This window comes from Petaurus breviceps, unplaced genomic scaffold, assembly GCF_028583685.1.
Source record: "Petaurus breviceps papuanus isolate PSGF00001 unplaced genomic scaffold, PetGlider_PUasm1.0 90994, whole genome shotgun sequence".
NCBI classification, from domain to species: Eukaryota; Metazoa; Chordata; class Mammalia; order Diprotodontia; family Petauridae; genus Petaurus; species Petaurus breviceps.
In genome coordinates, this window is record NW_027187393.1 from 4,437,451 (window position 1) to 4,454,418 (window position 16,968).

The window sequence follows — 16,968 nt, forward strand, 5'->3', positions numbered from 1 at the left end:
GTTCACAGTGACCTTCAAAGCTGTTTGAAGACCCTGGGTCTTGGGAAGGAGGGAGAGGGTAGGAATCCATCACCATCTTATAGAATCATAGACGTATTGCTGGAAAGGATCTTGGAGGCCGTTGTGTCCAACTCCCTCACTTTACAAATGAGGAAACTGAGGCCCAGAGAGGCCAAATGATTTGCCCTAGGTCACACAGGTAAGAGAAAGGTAGGATTCCAACTCCATTCCACTGACTTCAGAGTCAAAGTTCCATGTTAGGAAAGAAGCACTGAATACTTATATTCAATATTCAATCCAATAGAGCAAAGATGCTCACAGGAAAAACCTCTGATGGAACTAGATGTACTCAGATACCAGGAAATTAGGAGCATAGCACCCTGCTCTGAAGTTATGTTTTAATGGGACACTGAAGAGCTGGAGCAAATCTAAAGGGTAATGGTCAGGATGGGGAGGCAGGAGAGCAGGTCACAGTTAGGACGGGGAGAGGACTAGACACAGAGGGGAGATGTGATTGCCATCTTCAACAGCTCAAGGACCATTAAGACAAATAGGAATTGGATTCTGCGTGGTCCCAAAGGGCAGGCTGAGGACCCATGAGGAAAATTACAGGGAAGAGGACGTCTATAAGGACATTTTTTTTAAACAATTAGAGCTGTCCAACAATGGAATTGGGCTGCCTTGTGCTACTTACTGCCTGTGTGACCTTGGCAAATGCGTAGGGTATGTTAAATGACCTTGGGGGTCCTTTCCAATTCTAACTCTACAGGCCTGTGGCTCTCCATTACTGACAATCTTCAAGAAGGAGCTGGGTGATTGCCTGTCAGAGAGATCATAAAAAGGGAGGCATGCTTTGGACCAGATGACCTTTGAGGTTTCTTCCAGATTTAAGATTCCAGCATGGTAGAGTGGATGAAGAGCCTCAAAGCCAAGAGGGCCATAGTTCAAGGTCTACCTCTGACACATTCTGGTTGTGTGACCTTGCACAAGTAAGTCACTTAACCTGTTAATGCTTCAGGCAACTTCTAAAGACTACGTAAACTGCAGAGAAGGTGCTGACCTGCTTTGGCAAAAGGAATTTCCTCACCTGGGAGTTCCTTATACAAATGAAATCACAGGTTTGACTTCCATGAAGTAAACTGCTCAGGGCTCCAGGGTGAAGGTAGGCCTTTTGACTGACACCTCCTTAAAACCTGTTCTCCTTCCCTGCTACCTGCCTTGGTGCCTACAAGTCAACAAGCATCGGGAAGAAAGTGACCAGTCTCCAATGATGGCTACAGACCAGAGTGGCCTCTATGTCAGTCTGGGCCAGGTAAGGTTAAGCTCACCATGCAGGGAGTGTTAGGAATAGGAGGCCAAGGAGGTCAACCTTTGCCACATGTGGTTAAAAAATAACCCTCTAAACCACAACAAACACAAATCATTAACCTGAAACCAAAATAAATGCAAAGAAACTGAAGCTTCTTCCCCCCCAAAAGAAAGGCAGGTAGAAGGCATAGTAGATAGTGCTCTCAGGAGAGTGGATAGCGAAGGTGGGGAGAGAGGAAGACCTGAATTTAAATCCTAACTCAGTCACTTACTCTCTGTGTGATCCCTGGGCAAGTCACTAAACCTCTCTCAAACTCAGTTTCCTCACCTGTAAAATGGGGATAATAATAACACCTTCATTTCCAGGGTCAAGACAAGTACCAAACAAGGTAACACAAGTAACACACTTTATAAATTCTAAGTGCTAGCTATAGCTAAGTCTGATTCCTAAGCTGCTCCAGCTCAGTGCCTGGGGCACAAAGGCCTCAGTAGCAAAGAAGCCCAGCCCCAGCTGTAGAATGTTCCTGATTCAGCTCTAACCTGATCTTTAGGTTTCTAGGGAAGTATCAATAGCTGCAGTAGCATCCCTGGGGATGAGCTTTATCAGACTCAAACAGTACAAACCAGCAGAGACACTGTGTAGGAGAGAACAGGAGAATAATTACCCTCTGGGAGAAAAACGTTCATTTTTTAAGTGAATGGATTTTTTTTTAAGGCAGTTAGGTACTAGTTAACATTCTGGAAAGGCATTTAAGTATAAATGGTACATTTGAAAAGTAATTTGCTTCTCCAAGTAAGCAGTTGAGATAAGTGTATTATAAACAGATTCTTAGGAGGCACAGTGGAACAGTGGAGAGAGAGACCAGATTTGGAGTGAGAAGACCTGAGTTCAAATCTCAGCTATGCCCAGTGTATGATCTGGGAAGTCACCTTCCTTTCCTGATTCTCAGTTTCTTCACCTAAGTGAAGAATTCACATTAAGTGCCTACTACATATAAGCACTCTGCTAGATTCCCCAGGGAAACAAAGACAGAAATGAAACCCCTGCCTCAAAAGAGTTTACCCTCTACTGGGGTGAACCAACACAAACTCAGATAAACCAGTACAACACATATACAAAGGAATGGGGAGGGTGAAGTTGTGGCAAAGAGACCCAATGAAACAGAGTGAGAAGGAACAAAGGTCATCAGCACTGAGCCACGTCTCTTAAAGGCGCTGGGGATGTTCAGAAAACATCCAACAGCATCATCCAGGGGACAAGGCCTTTTCATCTGAGATGAAAAGAGGCCACCCCCTTCCATTTGAAGAGGGGCAGCCTTTGAGGGACATCCAAGGCTCTAGAGTCATGAAAGGGTGTAGGGGAAGAGGAGGGAGTTGTTCACCATATCCCAGATTCTTCAAGAGGGCTCAACACAAACTTGAAAGAGGTAAATTTAGGACAAAGCAAAGGAAGTCTGACTATCGACAGCAAGGAATCAACTTATGGAACATGTTATTCCAAGAGGTGGGATAGGCTGTAAGATATAATTAGCTTTATATAAAATTCACAGAGGACAGATTTTTTTTTTTAAATGGGAAGTTAGGAATCTTTGGCCATCTCTTTCCCCAACCCCCATTAGGTTGGCATAAAAAAAATCAACATACCCTTTTATACCAAGCATCAGAGCTCTGACAGATGCAGGATTCAGGGGTCCAGGCACCAGAGGCCTGACTTTGATGCACTGAGTAGGAACTCAATAAATATTCATTAAAATGAATTCTTATTTATCTCTAACTCATATGCCCAGTGTATGACCTGGGATGTCACTTTCCTTTCCTGATTCTCAGTTTCTTCACCTATAAAATAATAAGATTAGAATAGAGAACCTTCCAGCTCTAAATCTATGGTATTATGATCTGGTAGTAACTCCATGAGTATTTATTAAGTGCCTACTACATGTAAGCACTCTGCTAGATTCCCCGGGGAAACAAAGACAGAAATGAAACCCCTGCCTCCAAAGAATTTACCCTCTACTGGGGTGAACCAACACAAACTCAGATAAACCAGTACAACACACATACAAAGGAATGGGGAGAGTGAAGTTGAGGGGAAGAGAATCTTGGAGTAAGAGAAATCAGTAAAGGACTTGGGCTTGGAAGGAAGGCAAAGATTACAAATAATAGAGATTCGGGGGCACCCTTCACTTACATTACTCCCCTCCCAGCTACACTAAGCACCAGACCTGAGGTTCCCTTTTACTTTCCCATTTCCTTGCTCTCAGTCCCCAAAGTCTAGAATGGCCTCTCCCAAACCACTCCAATGCTGGAAATTCCTTTAAAGCTCAACTCTAGAAAGCCTTCCCTAGTACACTGACTCAGTTCTCTCCTGGGACCTCACAAAACATTTTGCTTATACCTCCCATGCCTTTATCATATGTTATTTTGCATTCTAGTTAATAATATCATAGATTCAGGGCTGTAACAGACCTTAGGGGACCTCAAGTCCAACTATTCATTTTATATTGGTAGAAATTAAGGCTTTGAGGTTACGTGACATAATCAAGGTCACAGAATAAATGGCCAGACCATAGGATGTGAACCCAGGTTGTTTGAATCCATATTCAGTATTTTTCCCCCACTGCAACCTACCTGAAATATTTGTGAATTTATCACACATAACTATGGTTTATACAGTAACAACCTTATGGAGCCTCAGTTTCTTCATCTAAAAAATGGGGATAATAATAGCATTTCCCCTCAACTGGCATTGTTGTAAAATGTTTTATATAAAGGGTTTATATGCCTGGAGGATCTATATAAATAATATTATTATTATTGAAATATGAGCTCCAGAAGCATAGTTGTGTCCCCGTTTTCTTTAAACTTTTTATCTCCTCTAGAACCTGTTTAATAAATGTTTAATGATTTGAATTGTCTCCCCCAGTAGGTTGTGGGTACCCATAATGCAGTGATGTGTCCTAACAGATGGGGGACCACAGTTCCCAAGGTTTCTGGGACAGTCTGGATTTGAAGAAAAGAAAGTTTACTTTGATCTTCTTACAGAATAGATATCCATGTGTCAGGATTCGTTTGGAAAAATACGGTCCTTTTACCTACAGGACTCTTTCACCTGCTGATTAAGGCTAAGGCCACACAGCAGGGCTCAGGAAAAGATGCTGTACTTTTTGCTGATGGGGATGGGGGGGTGAGAGTGGGTGGCTCTTCAAACTTGGCTGTGGTCAGGCCCAAAAACCCTGCTCTTATCACTCAGCATGCATCTGGCCCTCTCCTCCAATCCTCCCATTTTTATCCCTCTCTCCCCAGCAACCATCAGGTACCCTTCCCCTTCTCCCCTCTTCTTCCCCCCCTCAGGAAGAAAAGGAGATCGCTGAAAACTTCCCCTCCCGCAGGCCCCCTGCCCTCGGTCTGCACCCTCCCGCCGCGCTCTGCACAGCCCGCTCTGCGGGGACAGCTCCCGAGCCAGCGCCGGCGCCCCAGGCTCCACTCCAGGCTCGCCAGCCCTCGCCCACCCGGAGCCGCCGCCCCCGCCCCGCCTTTGCAGCTCCGGCTCCCAGCCGTTGTCATCCCGAAACCACTTTACTTTTTTTAAAACATCAAAATGGCGGAATTCTTTTTATTCCTGTCTCCCCGACACCGATCTCATTTTTTTATCCCAGAAAAAAAAAAATCAATGAAAGGAAAAGAAAAGTAAGTTTGGGAAATGACCCATTTTCCAGAAAAGGAAAAATCTGCCCTCTCCAGCCCCCTCCTCCTCTTTAGTAATTAAAACTCTTAATTGGTTGCATTTAAAAAAAAAAAACACACCCAAACTCTCCCAGGTTAGCCAGAAAACGCCCGGAAAACGGGCCCAGCCCCCCCTTCCCGCCCCGCGAGGCAGCCAAACCCACTTCCACAGGGATTTTCTCGAACATCTCCATCCCCCCGCACCCCCCCTTGCAAAAGACGTGCCCACGGAAGGCGGTCCACTTGGCCGAGGCCGGAGCGGGGGCTGCTCAAAAACCCCTGCCCGGCACGCAAAAGGGGAGCCGAGGCCTGGGAGCCCGAGAAGCCCCTCCGGAAACTGCATTTTGATGATTTAAAGAGGTTTATAAATTACTTTCTTATCTGATTCCTTACCTACAATAAACCAGCCTGTGGTCACTGAACGCTGAGCCTGCGGCTTCCCAGGCTGGGCGCGCGCCTGCGCGCACGGGGGGCGGACCCGCCTCCTCTGCAGAAACGTACGGGCGAGAAATTGACAAGCGAAGCATATTTAATATACACTGAGCTGGGGCGGGGGCCCAGCGCAGCGCGGAACCCCCGCCCCCAGCTTGGGCACCTGGCAAAATGTAAACCTTCCATTAGGACGAAGGGGCCAGTCGGAAGTATGGGTTCAGGTGTCTGGGTGACGAGACTGGAGAGATTGCAAAGCGTATTTCAGTTCGGATTAGGGGTGGGGATGGGGGCTTGAAACGACCACCTGGAGTGTACGTTAAAGGGGCTACTAAACCTGCGTCACGGCCTGCTGGACAGGGCAGCCTGTGGTCTAAGGCGCTTAAGATGCGGCTGTCTAGAGGTATAGATGCGTGCACAGGGACCAGGCACCCAGTGTGGGGAGCTGAGTTTGGGCGGTTCCATACCTGTTTCATCACACTGCACTGGGACAGTGGAAAAGCTCGGACGCCCAAACCCTGGTTTATGTAGACCACGTATGCTGATCATCCCGACCCAGGAAGGAGTCACGGGAGTCGGGCGGATAGCTGTAGCCTCCCCTTCCTCGCCCCTTCAGCTGGAGGCCACAAACCCGGGATCGTTTTCAGCTGCCCAGCTCAAAAGCTCGGTACAGCTAGCTCTCCAGCCTGTTGCCCCACTCCCCGTTGAAGAGAGAGGGTACTGAAAATTGTGCTCTGTAGAATCGGCAAAGAGTTGAGGGGTGTCCAGCCTGGCGAGGAAAGGCTTGGGGTGGGAGCGGGGTGGGTGCGAGATGATTATTGTCTTCAGGATCAAATACCAGAAAGGTTCTTATGTGAAAGAGGGACTAGATTTTTTTCTTCGAGAGGATGGCTGTGGGGAAGACTTAAGATTTTGTAATTTTCAGACCTTGATGAAGGCCATTCAAAATACTTTGTCCTGGCTGAGACTTCATCTTAGTTGATCTCAGAATGCCTAGGGGCTCATCAGCTGCTGTTCTTACTTACCCAGGGCATTGGACCAATTCCGACGCTTGCCACCATCTCTTCTCTCAGCCTTCCCTCTGATTCTCTAAGGCCACTGCTCTGAATGTCTCTCTCTTCAGCCCTCCCTACCCCCTACCCTACTGAAAAACCATAGTACCCTGCTGTCCATTCACCACTCTGAAACTCAGTTTCCCCATGTGCAAAATGAAGCAATAATCCTGCCACCCTGGAAAGATAATTGTGAGGATCAAATTAGTTCACATATAAAAACATTTTTTGTTCATAAAGTATTATATGAAACATCATTATTCACCCTTGTGTGTCTTATAGCACCCAGCACACTGACTTACACACAGGTTCTCAAGAAATATTTATCCAGTAGATGAATCATAATTGTTATAGGATGACAGAGTTGTGAAATGCCTTCAGCAACATTTAATCCAACCCTGCTCCAACTGCTGGACTGGGGAAGAAACAACCCTAGAAGTCACTTGCCCAAGGTCACATAGCATTTTGGTTGCCCAACTAGGGCTAGAACCCAGATCTCCTGATTCCCAATCCAGTGTTCTTTTCTGCATACTAGATTGCCAATTGGATGAGAGCAACCTTTTAATACAGGATCATAGCTGGGCATGGTAAACCCATGGTTTACCATGGTAATCATGGTAATCATGGTAGTCCCTACTTTTTGGGAGGCTGAGGATAATGAATCACTTGAGTTCTGGAGTTCTGAGCTATAGAAGGGCTAAAGTTGGGGTGTCTGTACAGAGTCCGGCATCAATATGATGAGCTTCCAGGAGCAGAGGGCCACTGGATTTCCTAAGGAGGGGCAGGCTTGTATAGGGAGTGGTTGGGAAAATAGAATAGATTAAAGCTTCTCTGTGGATCAGTTTTAGAATCGGGCCTACCAGTGGCCACCACTGTACTTCCAGCAAGGATGGAAAGACTCAGTATCATCATCATCATCATCATCATCATCATCATCATCATCATCGATTTAGAGCTATAAAGGACCTAAGAGGCCATTTAGTTCAATCTCTTATTTTGCAGATGAGGAAACAGAGGTTAAATGACATACTTCAAGTATGATTGTAAGTGGCAAAGGAGGGATTTGAACTCAGGTCCAGAATTTTTTGCCTTCACTTCTCATCTCATACAGAGACTGTACTGGTTTGAGAGTTTCCATTTGGTAGAGGTTGACAAGTGGCAAAGTCATGATGGCCATAGGACTTTGGGGATTGACAGCTCAAAAGGGGGAAAAGGGAACAGACCGATTGGCAGATTAGTCCAGGGAGGAACAAAGCATGTGTGGGACAAAACCCTGGCCACGCTGTGCTGGTTTAAAATCTGACTTCATCAATAGCTTTTATATTTAAATGAAGTATCACACCCAGAATATGTTGCGGCCAATTTTTTGTTATTTCTGATAAAGGAAAGTGGCAATACTGTGCATAGATCCATCCCCAGGGAACAATGGCACATGGAGTTGTAGCACTGGGCTGGTGTAAGGAAGCCATATTTCTGGTGTATTTGGAGTAGGGGAGTTATATGCTGTAGATATAAACTAAGCGGGTGTCATTTTTACCCTTGGGACATGTATAGTGGAATTGGAGCCCAAAGCTTTAAAAGGAAAGAATGGTTGGGTGAGCAACTCACTGCTATAATATCACAGGCCTGGGGCTCTGGCCTGATTTCCAGGTGAAACTAGCTAAGATTAGGAAGCTTATCACTAGCTCCAGACATTTCTATTGATAACTCTGTAGTGGTTTTATATAGAGGTTTACTCTGCCTCAAAAAAGAAATCCTTTATTAAAATCCAAAGGTGGCTTAGAGCTTGAAGGGAGCCACAGATATCAAGGACATCAGACGCCAAATCTCTCATTTTACAGATGAGGAAACTAAGACCCAGGAAGTGGTGACTTGCCCAAGGTCACAAAGACAGTGAAAGAGAAAGGCAGTATTTGAACCCAGATCTTTTGACTATAAACCAATGTTTCTTCTAATGTACTATGTAAGAAGGCAAGTGGTCTCACCTAGGAGATATCATGAGTGGCAACAAGATAAATTCATGGACATAATGATAAAAATAATATTAGCTTTTACATAGTACTTTGTGTAGTACTTTACAAATATTATTTCATTTTATCTTCACAATAGCCCTGAGAGGAAAGTGCTATTATTATCCCCCTTTTACAGATGAGGAAACTGAGACATAAAGAGGTTAGGTGACTTGCCCAAGGTTACATGCTAGTAAATGAGTCAGACTAGGTTGGAACTCAGTTCTTTCTGTCTCTGGGTCCAGTGTTCCCTCCATCGTGCCACCTCACAGACTCCAGGAACACATCAGTAGAGACAGAAAGAGAAGGGACAGAGATTCCTACTAGAATGAACAGAATGATGTGTTTTCCCAAATCACCCAGTGACCCAGTGTGGGTCCCAGGTCCCGTTGGAAGTTCTTTAGCTCCTTGTGAGATTTGCAATGTTTCTGAGACAAGGTAGCAGTGGCTCAGGGAGACAGTAAGTATGTGTGGGTGTGTGTAAATGTATGTTTATGTTTGTGTGTTATGTGTGTGAGTGTGAAAAGAACCTGAGATATTCACCTCTATGCATATATAAAGGGTACAGGGCCTTTTTGCTGTACAACAGGATTGCAGGGTGAAGGTCACCAGCTTCACCTGTTTCACTCCAGTGTTAATGTCTCCTTGAGGCTTGTTGAAACGAGGTAATTTGCATGGTTGAGCACTAGCTGCCATGGTGGACATTGAAAGGACAAATGAGAAGTTGTGCGGTGCATTTTACTCCCAGGCTCAGAAAGACTCAGTGGGAAGTGTAGATCATGTGTATGATGGGAGGGGATAGAGGCACATAGCCTGTACTCGGGATCAAGGAAGAGAAGAAATGAATTTATTTACCCTGACCCAGCTAGGAATGAGGACACTGGAATTTTTTTTTTGGGGGGGGGGAGGAAGGAGGTGTGGTGTACACGAATAAGCAAGATCTTGACATTTGACCAAGCAATCTTTTTGTGAGACAGTCAAGAGTGGTGTATATAGGCAGATATAAGACATATAAATAAAAGACTAATAAAAGAACTGAAAATGTGTTGATAAGCCCTGGGCTTGTTGGCTGAGTGGTCTTACAAGAGTCATAATATTCTCCTTGAGGAGGAAATAGTATGTAGTGACATGTGACAACTTTAGAAAATAGCAACTAGGAGGTATAGGGAATAGAGAGCTGGACCTGGAGTCAGCCAGACCTGAGTTCAAATCCAGCCTCAGACACTTACTAGCATGTCACTTTGGGTAAGTCACTTAGTCTCTTTATGCCTTGGTTTCGTCATCTGTAAAATGGGAATCATAATAGTACCTATTTCACAAGGTTGTTGTGAAGATCAACTGAAATATTTGTATAGTGTTTACCACAGTGCCTGGCACATAGTAGGCACTATAAAAATGTTAGCTATTATTATTATTAGAAGCAAATCAAGGGACAGCTAGGTGGTGCAGTGAATAGAGCACTGGCCCTGATGTCAGGAGGACCTGAGTTCAAAGCCGGCCTCAGACACTTAACACACACACAAAAACTAGCCGTGTGACCTTGGGCAAGTCACTTAACCTCAACTACCCTTCCAAAAAGCAAAAAAATTAAACACAAAATTTAAAAAAAGAAGCAATTCAGAAAAGAAGCAGTGAATGGAATTTTTGAAGTTCCATCAATTGATAAAGGTGAAATAGAGTAGCTAGTTCTGAGAGAGCTTCAGGACCAAACCAAAGGGATATGGCATAGTTCTCCACCTTGGAGCATACATTTCTAGAACTGCTCACTTTCCCACTGTCATAAAAATCTCCTTAATTTTTGCTATCTCGGGTTCAGCATGGGATATTTTTGGTAATAAAAATTATGCATGTCTCAAATTTCCATTTGGTATATTCCCAGAGCAAGCAAGAGCCACAAATCAAATTGCAGAACATTTAATTAAGACAGAATAGAAAAGTAAAGAACAAAGAAAGCAAATCTTTCTCAGTCTGCTCCTCCTCTCCATCTATATATAATAATAAGGATATAATTTCTCACAGAGGGAAGAAAAAATTTTTTTGAGAAAATATCTAAGGTGAAGTACCAAACTCCCTTGGTGATGTCCCAAAGTGTCCCTTGATCCTCTCTACTGCCATTATTCATTTAAGTCTGCTTTCTGTTGAAATTCTCTCACACCAAAGCTAACAGTCACTGTTTTTTCACAGAGTTGTTACTGACACTTCTTTCTGTGGTTGCTTCTTCCTCAGAGGAATATTATGACTGGTGAGACCATTCTGGGCCAACATACCTGGAGGCTAATCAATATATTCCTACCTCTTCTATAGGTGGTCCATACACCAAAGGGTTCCTCTCAAGCAGTTGTTGAGACCTTTCTCTCTCATCCTCTCCCCATCTCAGAAATGTTCCAGTCCTTACTCCTAGCTGGATCAGGATAAAATTCTCTTCATATCATTCCTGGTTGAGAAGATAAACTGCTACTCTCCTCCAGCCTTACAATTGTCATTCCCTGACCTGAGCTGCCTCTCCTCCCCCTTCTCTAAGCCTTGCTGATGCTGGGAATAAACACATACATCACTTTTCATTTATCCTTCCATTCCTCATCAACATATCTCAGGCAGCTAGAGCTTATACCACAAAATTGCCCAGAAACTTCAGGAAGTCTCAATGAGGTACTTAGTAATGGCGGGGTAGGAGGACAGAAAGAACTAGTGACTTTTGTCCTGCATTCCTGCCACCACGAGAAAAAATCCCAGTCTTCCTTACATATACAAGAGGCTGTAGCTACTTCACAGGTTGACCCAAGTCCCATGGGACTCTTGATACGAGCACTTCTCTATTTCAAGCTGTCCCTTTTAAACAGACTCAGAAGTTGGAAAATGGTGTAATTTACCTTAGAGATAGCCCTAGGCATTAACACTACAAATAACAGATAACCCCAAAATAATTTATATTTGACTTTCACTCTGTTCCTAATTAGTCTCCTGGCTTCTGGGCTCTCCTTTCTCCAAATTATGTTTTACAAAGCTGTCAAATAACATTGGAATGAAACAGGTCTGGTTGTATCACTCCTCTGGTAAAAAAACAACAACAAAAAACCCTCCAGTGGCTCCCTACTGCCTCTAGGCTAAAAATATGACCTCCTGCTTAGCCTGACATTTAAACACTCTCCATTATGACTCCACCTCCCTTCAATGTAGGCATCTAATAATAGAGGTCTGGACCTGGAGTTCGGAAGATCTGAGTTCAAATCCAGCCTTAGACACTTATCAACTCTGTGACCCTGGGCAAGACACTTCACCTCTGTTTGCCTCAATCCATAGGAGAAAGAAATGGCAAACCACTCCAGCATCTTTGCCAAGAAAACCTCATCGATAGCACTGGTGTGCTGTGGTCCATAGGACTGTGAAGAGTCAGACATGAACAAGTCACTTAGCCTCTGTTTGCCTCAGTTTCCTCAACTATAAAATGGAAATAATAAAAGTATTTATTTTCTAAGATTGTTGTGAGGATCAAAAGAGATAATATTTGTAAGTTGCCTGGCACATTTGTTCAGTTGTTTTTTGGTCCTTTCTGACTCTTTGTGTCTCTGTTTGAATTGTTTTCTTGGCAAAGATACTGGAATGGTTTACCCTTTTCTTCTCCAGCTCATTTTACAAATGAGGAAACTGAAGTAAACAGGGTTAAGTGACTTGCCCAAGGTCACACAGCTAGTAGTATCTGAGGCTAGATTTAAACTCAGGAAAATGAGTCTTCCTGACTGCAGTCCTGGCACTTGTCAACCTCCAGAGGTTTGGTTTAAAAGATGCAAAATGGAATTAGGTTGTATATATGCTGTTTATTCTCTTTAAGCTAGAAAAAATATACACATATGGGAATCAAAAGGATTCTGAACTCAAAGGCCAGTTGAAGGAGACTTTTATCCATAGAGTAAGGATGTGCTCCCTCCTTTTCCCCATTGACTCAGGATGCCTGTGTCAGTCAAAATTATAGGTTCCATATCTATCATCCATAAATGTGAGAGTATCATAAAACATGGATGTCATAATAGGATAGTGTCAAGAAAATACCAAGATAAGAAAAGTTCCTTTATTCAAGATAGTGTCCCATTCAAGGGATCTTTCTTCCTTATCAGTCATAACTGAAGAATGCTCCTGGTCACCTTCATCCAGCCTTGTAGTTCCTGACACAGAAAGGGGCAAAAAAAAAAAAGTCTTTCTCCTGATTGGCCAATCCAGGTTTTTTCGCTTTTTTCAGGTGGGGGGGAGGGGTCCTCAAACTGGTTCACACACTCTATCCACTGAACCTACATGCTTGTTTCCTTCCTTCAATCTCCCTCTACCTGTCCGTTGGGAGGCAGCAAGGTGTAGTGAAGTGAATACTGCTTCAGGAGTCCCAAGAACTGGGTTCATATTCCAGTTCTGATACTTACTATCTGTGCAACTGAGTGAGTTGTATTATCTCTTTCCTTTTTTTGTAAAATGAGGAGATAGGATCAGGTGACTGCTAAGATTCTTGATAGCTCTAAATCAGTCATCTCATTATCTTCATTTCTCTAACAAGATGATTAATTCTTCCTTGAATTTGGCATTTCATTTCCCACAACTGCAAGCACAAGCCATCCTCCTGGACTGGGAGGATCTTTACCTTTGAGAAAGTTCAGGAGCTTTCTATTCTTTGAAGATTTCCCTCTTAATATTCTTCCTCTTCAAATCACCTTCTGTCTTCTGATCAGTATTACTGTATTCACCAGTAGAAGGTAAACTAGGTAAGGTAGAGATTGTTTCATTTTTTTTCTTTGTGGTTCAGCACCTTGCATACCATGTGCTTAATTAAAGGTTTGTTGGATTGAATTGATCTTGGTCTTCAAATACCGTGTTTCCCCGATAATAAGACAGTCTTATTTTTTTTTTTGAAAGAAAAACACCAGAGGGCTTATTTTCAGGGGAGGGCTTATGTTGTCCTGCCTCAGCTCTCCTCCGCGGCACTGCTCTCAATGGCGCCAGCAAGCAAATCACTGGGGAAGAACAGGATGACGCGCTCACTGCTGCAGCTCTGATTGGATGCAGCTCAGAGCGCGGCATGCGTTTCACCCCGGGGGGGTACGGTGCATACAGAGGGTACCGTAATGTAGCATGTAGCGCAGGGGATCACCTTCACTACAGTAGCAATCTCAATAGGGCTTATTTTCTGGGGAGGGCTTATTTTAGAGGAATCTTACACAGTAAGGGGAGGGCTTATTTTCGGGATAGGTCTTATTATCGGGGAAACACGGTAGGTGTGCTGGATCATCTAGGATTATACTTCAAGTATTTCACAGCATTTCAAAATTAGAAGGGGCTTCAGTAGTCATCTAGTTCTGCCTGTATTTGACCAAGAATCTCCTCTAAGAAATCCCCAAGTGTTCACTGAGCCACCACTCAAAGACCTCAAGTGAAGGAGAGCTCATCACTTTTCAGGGCAGCCAATTCCATTTCTGCATAGGTTTAATTATAAGGGAGTCTTTTCTTATGTCAGATGTGCAGAGACCCCACATTTCCACACAGCTATTGGGACCAAGACAACCCCCCACTTTAGAGGAAATTTTACTGGAACTAAATTGCCCCCCAGAAGCCTGTGGGTGGGCTCAGTCTGTAGCATGGCAACATCACCCAGTTTGTACTCTGATTGGATAGGCTTGTTGTTAACCAAGAATGTAGAGCTGGTGGTTGTGGATTCAACTGTGGAGAGTCTGAGAAATGGTAGCAGCCATGTCCAGACCATGCTAAGGCTATGGATGCAAGACAAATTATCACAGGGAGAGGAGCTGGTTGAGACAGAGAGATGCAGCCAAAATGTTCTGTTCCAATATCCAAGAGAAATTAAGTTCTCTTGGGATTGTTGCTGTACTGATAAAAACAATACTATAGTTGCTATGCCAAGAAATCACTATTCTCAACACTGCTGCTGGGGAGAATTGGAAGGAGAGGTAACTAAGGAGAAGCTTCTTTGTACACTAGTCACTTTCATTTTGCTGTGTTTAGACTGTGTCCCTCTCCTACCATTTTGGGTGGAAAGAGAAGTTAGCTGGGAGTTGACTGGCACTGTCAGGAGACATTTGGGGATGGCAGATCTTTGGGAATGCGTGCCAAGAGCATTTAATACTTGATCCAATTGTTTGTTATTACATCATCATTGTGTTTTAATTAAGTGTATTTGCTTTGAATTCACACATCATCTGGTTTGGTCTGATATAGAGAGAATATCAGTGAGGGGCTTGGAGCTATGCATTTGAAGCAGTGAGGAGCCAATGAATTTGGGTGTAGTTAAAATGGAGGGCAAATCTAAGAGGATTGGGCAACACTATATAGAGTAGAAATCTGTCTTTGCAAATTCTGTACCTCTTAGCTGCCTCCTTCTAGTTTGTCAATCTCTTTCTTAAAATATATCACCCAAAACTTATATCAAACATATGTCAAATGTATTCTGAACAGTGAAGAAAACAATGGAATATTTACCCCTTTTATTCTGGACAATACAATGCAACACACTTAATATTTATGAAGCACATACTATGTGCCATGCACAGGGCACACAGGGCAGCTAGGTGGTGAAGCAGATAGAATACTGGGGCTGGAATCAGGAAGACTTATCTTCATGAGTTCTAATTCAGCCCCAGATACTTATTAGCTATGTCACTCTGGACAAGTCACTTAACCTTCCTTTGCCTCAGTTTCCTCATTTGTAAAATGAGCTGGAGAAGGAAATGGCAAACCATTCCAGTATCTTTGCCAAGAAAATATCAAATGGGATCATGAAGAGTAAGATGACCGAAAAATGACTGAACAACAACATCATGTGCCATGCACTGTGCTAAGCACAAGGGAAACAAAGATGAAAAAGAATTTCTTCCCTCAAGGAGCTTACAATCTAAGGAAGGAAACAACACATAAAAGGAAGCTGGGAAGGAAGAGATGCAAAGGTGCAATGGTAATGTAAATGGGAAGATCTTTCCCATCCATTAATAGCCCATGTGATTTGCTTAAGTCACATGGAACTCTAAGATACATGAGTTTGAGTTACATGAAGCCTGTGGTGGGAGGAGTTTTCTGAACGGCTGGAGCAAGAAGGGTGGAGGAGAGTTGAGAGGAAGTTAGTCAGAATAGTTAGAGCTGAGGGAGAGATAGGAAGCAGGCTTTGAGTTTTGAGTCTTTGGCTGGGGAAGGTCCTAGCAGCTGGAAGGCATGGGGATGGTGGTGCCCTCTGCATTGTTGTTATGTATAGATTTCTTTGTTGTTATGATGGATTTGGTTTTCTGGTATCTGAATAAATGTTTTGGTTCTGTCTTCCATGTGGAGAATCTTTTAAATTTTGCAATTCAGCATTAACCCAGCATATTCATGTAATGGGAATGCAAATTTAAAGATCTTCCCTGCCCCTAGGCTAAAGTGCACCTGGAGCCTGGGGTGGGAGGCTTGTTTTTCAGTAGATACTTTTTGATTGGCCAGTGGGTTCAGAAGGTTGTTACATTCTCTGAGCCAGGAGAAGGCTATATAAGCCCTGATGTGTAGCTTTGTTTTGGGGCTTACTTTGAGAAGTGTTCTGTGATTTGATCAGATGAGACTCTGGGAAGCTGTTGTTGAGAGCCCCCCAGCTTTGAAAAACCCAGATGTTGATGAAACCCAGATGTTGATTTGGTAAGGATGTAATGGCTGGACAGTTTGGAAACTGTCTACTTGATCTGTTTCTCTGTCTTGATAATTCTGTCTATATACTCTGAAGTTCGGGGTGCTGACCTTTTCCCCCTAAACTAGGTAAATGATATATGTTTGACTGATTAATGTAAGCTTGTTAACCCATTTTGAGTTGCTTTCCTTTATCAAAGCAGATCTAAGAACCTGAGTTGGCAGCCACCCTGACGATGCTTGGGGTGCTTGCTGCTATAATTCATAGCCACTGTAGGCATTGTGAATATCATGTTGGTGCTACAAAAGGGTAGCCATAACAGGGGTATGATGAGGTTTAGTGGAAACTAAGCAATGCAGCTGGTGGCAAATAAAAAATTGATTTGACTAATATTCCTGAGTTCAAATCTGGCCTTAGACACTTACTAGCTGTGTGATCCTAGGCAAGTCAGGTAAAATCATAACTTAAAAAATATTAGAGATAAATGGAAGAAAATATAAAAATAACTCTCGTAACCTTAAATGTGTCTATCAAATATTTAAAGACCAACTAATTCCAATATTGAATAAATTACTTGGAATAATAGGCAAAGAAGGGGCCCTACAAAATTCCTTTTATGAAAAAAATATGATACTAATAACTAAATCAGGAAAGCTAAAAACAGAGAAAGAAAACTATAGACCAATTTAATTAATAAATATGGATGCAAAAATCCTAAATGAAATACTAGCTAAAAGATTGCAACAATATATTACAAAGATTATAATCAAACAGGATTCATACCAGGAATGTAGGGATGGTTTAA

General features: G+C 43.2%; 1 protein-coding gene across 1 annotated transcript in view; it reads right to left on the reverse strand.

The window, feature by feature from the left end:
- L3MBTL1 (L3MBTL histone methyl-lysine binding protein 1) overlaps positions 1-5,536 on the reverse strand; it is a 65,696-nt gene extending 60,160 nt beyond the window's left edge. The window contains exon 1 of the mRNA XM_069077651.1: positions 5,425-5,536. The gene's annotated coding sequence lies outside the window, so the exon portion shown is untranslated. The remainder of the gene's footprint in view (positions 1-5,424) is intronic.
- Between the last annotated feature and the right edge of the window lie 11,432 nt (positions 5,537-16,968).